Source organism: Arvicanthis niloticus, unplaced genomic scaffold (assembly GCF_011762505.2).
Source record: "Arvicanthis niloticus isolate mArvNil1 unplaced genomic scaffold, mArvNil1.pat.X pat_scaffold_1050_arrow_ctg1, whole genome shotgun sequence".
Classification (NCBI taxonomy): domain Eukaryota; kingdom Metazoa; phylum Chordata; class Mammalia; order Rodentia; family Muridae; genus Arvicanthis; species Arvicanthis niloticus.
In genome coordinates, this window is record NW_023045065.1 from 26864 (window position 1) to 31974 (window position 5111).

General features: G+C 45.2%; 1 pseudogene; it reads left to right on the top strand.

Moving 5' to 3' along the window:
• Window positions 1-4209: 4209 nt before the first annotated feature.
• On the top strand, window positions 4210-4559 carry LOC117701421 (histone H2A.Z pseudogene; annotated as a pseudogene).
• The last annotated feature ends 552 nt before the right edge of the window (window positions 4560-5111 follow it).

Consider the following 5111-nt stretch of genomic DNA (forward strand, 5'->3'; position numbering starts at 1 on the left):
ATATGTTTATGGCTCTAAACCAGAAGTACATTGGAGTGTCACCTGCCATACCTTGCCCCATTCACTTGTTCCTCTCCATGCAAGCCAGATGACAGCACAAAGCCCCCCTCCAGACTGAAGCACCTCTGTTCCTGTCTGCAAACCCCTGTTGCTCCTGAGACCCCCGCCCCCGACATCCGGGGCTTCCACCCCAGCATTTCCAGTGGACGACACACTCTTTTACTCTCTCCCATGCATCTCATTTCTTTCCGGTGTCCTTTCTCCTCAAGCCCTGCTCTCAATATTTGATCCCAGGGACCCCAGATGCCTCTCCCCTCTGGCCAACAGCGTCCAAGGCCGTGGACATTTGTTTTCTCACTGCACGAGGCTACACACTGATACATTTGTACCACAGGAAGCAGAAAACTAGTTTAACATCTCATTTATTTCATAGATGAGAAAGTAATTCCCTGCTGAATGATTGTCCCGAACCAACAATTCAGAGAGGAGGAATTTACTGGGCTGCCGAGGACCAGGGTGCATTACTGTCACGCCGTTATACAAGGGAGCTGGAACCTTTTTTTCTCTCTCTCCTGTTAGCCTGAAGAGAAAAGCCATTAAATATGATTAAGGTTAAGAGATTGCTAAAATTACAAACAGCCGCCATTCAATTATTTTGCTCTATAAAATGCAACACAGATTGGAGTTATTTCTCTGAAATGTGTTTTTAGAAAATAACATAACACAACTAATGTGGTCTGATCTAGCAAATCAGGTTCCAGATACCACTTCTAATGCAAAGCTAAAAGGCTCATAATTTAACTCAAACTTTGTAACTTAAGGTCGTCAGGTTTTTACTTTATAGAAAAGCTTTATAAAGAGCAAGAGAGAGAGAGAGAGAGAGAGAGAGAGAGAGAGAGAGAGAGAGAGAAATCAATAACATCCCAGTCATCAACAGCCAGAGAGTCAATCAATTTTAGCACTCATTGAAGGATAGACAGAATCTTGATGCACATGTGTATACATACATGTTCCTGTGTGTGAATATGATCACTCACATGGGCACTTTCATGGGGAAGTCTGAGGCTGTCATTCTCGGGAATGTTCATGCAGCTCATTTGACATGGGATCTCTCCGTGGCCTGGAGTTCCTTAGTCAGGCCCCAGGAATCCTTCTTCATCCACTTCCACGCCCTCAATGCTGAGAGAGTGTATAAGCACACACCACCATGCCCAGCACTTTTTCATGAGTGTTGGAACCATGGTCCTCATGCTAGCAAGGCAAGTGCTTTCCCACTGAGTCACTCCCAGCACTAAACAGAATTGGTTTTGTTTTCTGTTTTCTAATTTAAAGATAAAAGAAATGGTACCAGTATGGGCCTAAACACTGGAAGTAAATCTCTGGGTGTTTTTTTTTTCTTCTTCTTCTTTCAGTTCCTAGGACAGAAGCTGAGTACTAAGATGTCAGTTTCAAAGGTGGTAGAAAATGGAAAAATAACTCCTCTAGGCCTATGCAACCCACATGGCCCTAGGGACCTCCCCTGGTGCCAGGAAGAGAAGCCCAGGCACTTATTCTCACTGCCCTTGGCCTCACGGTTCACAAGGCAGATGACTTAATCTCAGCTTAGGACGAATAAAAAGCCCAACTGCATTGAAATGAATTTTCTGTCCAGTTTGTGCTGAAAGTAAAAATAATTGGAAATCCAGACAAACCTCTATGCAGATATATTAGTGGCTGGAGATTTCTGGTTATTACGGTTAATAAAACACCAGAATTACATTATGCTCTGTTCACGGGCTCTAGCCCGGGACCCACAGTCCCTCTAGATAGAATATAAGCCATTTATGAGCATAAACTTTGTACACAAGCTAAACACATAAAGCCCTGTATTAGAATTGGACAAAAACATTGCAAGCTAAATAGAAGCCAGCTAAATGCCAACTCCCTTGGGGCTGCAGAGATGAGGGCTGCTCCCAGGACACACAGGTGGATTTTTCTCTTGGCCACTCCAGCCAGTAAGGTTAACCATAAGGAACCTCCTAGGCTCCCGTGCTTCAGATCGTATCTTCAAACGAGTATCACTGAGACCTCAAATCGCAACGCCTTGGGAGCCCACAGAGCTCTGCAAAATGGAGCAGAGGCTCGGAAAGGCAGAAATATGCAAAAGAGAAGGCATCGGAAGAGGCGCAGAACTGTTTTGTACCAGCTCAGATGCTCCACCCGTTATCACAATGCTGCTGTCTACGTTTGAGGCAGAAGCATGTGCTTAGACAAAGGATTTTATCTGACTTGTGGATGAGGGTACATGAAAAGAAGGCAAGAATAAATATTTTACATTGGGAGTGTCCCTGAAAATTCATGATAGATAACCAGCAGGGACATTGTGAGGACACAAAAGCTGTCCTTTCTGTCTCCTCCCGGCTCCACATGCTTCCCTGCAAACCCTTCCTGCTCATCCAGTAAACTTCCCACTTTCGGTCAGCAATGGTTATTAAACACCTACAGTCTGTGTCAGACTTTGTGCTACGTGTTGAGTTCCTGCACTTGGGGGAAGCCTTTATTTGATGAGGGAGGGGTGCATATGTAAATAATTATAAATCAATCAATCTGGTGGATGATAGAGAGAAGAGCATGTGACAGGTGTGACGAGGTAGGCTGACCCCCTCCCATGGAGTTGGGGGGGTGCTTCATGGAAGAGGGGGCAGCTCAACCTTGGTCTGGAGGACAAACTGTTAGCCAGGTAGGGAGCTAAAAAGGCAAGGAGGGTAGTCCACTTTGAGGGCAGAGTCTATATAAAAGTGATACAGATGCAGGTGCTAATAGCATGTCAAGATGCTGAGGTGATGTGCAGTATGGTTAGACTGTAGAATGAGAAGGGGGTATGCAAGAGACAAACCCAGGAAGACAAGGCCAAACCGGGAAAGCCCTTGCACGCCACTAAAAGATGATGGAAACCCACTGCAAGTTTCCCCACCGAGCAACAGCCCGTCTTTTTCTGAGACAGATAGCCAAGGCAGTAATATGGGGCATTGAGGTAGATGAGGAAGACAATGGCGGGGAGATCAGGCAGGAGTATGAGAGGCAATAATCCCAGGAAGGAATGTCAAGTCTGAGCTAAGGCTGCGGCTGCAGAGCCCATTCGGGAGTGATTGATTTAAGAGGTATTTAGACAGTGGAAGTCTGAGTACTTGACGTTGATTGAACGATTGAACGAGAGCAATAAGGAAGGGAGAATGTGAGAACGAATCTGCGGCACAGGTACCCAGCAGGCATTCTGGAAATCAGGGGCTGAGACTCTGCAAAGTACTGTGGACCTTGGGGACACTGCATCCTCTGCTCAAGGTCACAGAGAGATGAAACCGTCATATTTCCCTGACGACAGCCCCATGATGCAAATGACCCTTTGCTGTGGCTCAAAATCCCTAACCCCAGATCAAAGCAGAGGTTGCTTCGGAGTGAAAAAGAAAGAATGCAATGGGAAACACGGGGGGGGGGGGGGGGGGATGGGGGGGATTTCCTGTCAACTATCAGGTCCTGGTTTTAAGATGAGGCAGTTACTGGAACCACAGGTAGTGTACTAAATCAAGATGGTGTTGATTGGAACAAGTATGTCCCATGAAAGTCCAAACATGGAAGACTGGACAAGACAGCTCAGTCAGTCAGTCAGTTCAAGGCCTGGAATCTATGTTAAAAAGACAGATTCCATGGAGCGCTGGGAAGTGGCTGCCTGGAGTTCTCTGGCCAACAGTTCTAGGCTAATCAACAAGCCCCAGTGATAGACCTTATCTCAAAAAGCAAAGTACATGGCTCCTATCGTCCTTACACCTAAAATTAAACTACACTTGTGCACACATACACATACAAGCACACACATACATGTACACGCGCACATGCACACGTACAGACATCTACCCTTCCATAGGAAGATGTACACATGTACATATACTTGCTCATACAGGAACATATATGTACACACAAGTTCAAACATAGACCAAGGTGCTAGGATCAAGCACAAGACTAAAATAAAGGTAAGACAGAGGTACCAGATACTCCACAGGATCAATACAGGACACAGTTGACCAGGCAAGTGCAAAAAGAAGAGAACAGAAAAATGTAATGAATTAGAAATAGTTAAAGGGAGTTTGAGTCACAGTGCGATGGAGGAGAGGGTGCCAGGGTCTCTGCGCTTTTGCCTCTTTCTTCCTCAATTGGGATTCAGCACAATCCAAGATGGCTGGCGGTAAGGCTGGAAAGGACTCTGGAAAGGCCAAGACAAAGGCAGTTTCCCACTCACAGCAGTTCCCTGTGGGCTGTATTCATCGACATCCGAAATCTAGGACAACCAGCCATGGACCCCTTGTCACTTGCAGTTTGTTATACTTGGAGATGAAGAATTGGACTCTCTGGTTGAGGCTATGATTGCTGCTGGTGGTGTCATCCCACACATCCACAGATTGCTGATTGGGAAGAAAGGACTACAGAAAACTGTCCGAGGATGCCTGGATTACTTAGTATCTCAGGACTCTCAATATCCCTCACAGCTGTTCAGTGTTGGTGGTTCCAGTGGACTATCTCTCTGAAAAACACAATTCTGTCTTTTTGGAATTCTATTTGAGCAAGTTGGAGGCTTAATTCGACTTCCAACCAACCAAATCTCTGCATTCTAGTCTCAACCATATTTAAATGTTACTGTGGCTTCAAAGAAGTTATTGATTCTGATGTAGTGGGTTTTGATTGAGTTGACTGGTTTTTTTTTTTAACTGTTTGAATTTTAATTGTGATGCAGAAGCTATAGTAACAAGCATTTGGTTTTGTACAGACATTATTTCCACTCTGGTGGATAAGCTCAATAAAAAAAAAAAAAAGTGGTTGGGGGTATTCAGCCACATGCCCCAGTAAAATGGCCTGGATTCTCCTGTGCTTATCTACAGATTTGTCCGGAAATTCTTCTGCCCTGAATATTTAGCCTCCTTCTGTAGAGCTGGAACCAGCTAATTGGGATGAGGCCAGCATTCATGACAGATTGGTCCCTAAAGCATTGCAGGAGAGGGCTACCATTTAGGAGGATGCAGCTGAAAACAGCATATTCTCAATGCAGTCTGTAAAGAAAGTGAGTGGAAGAGATGGTCCAG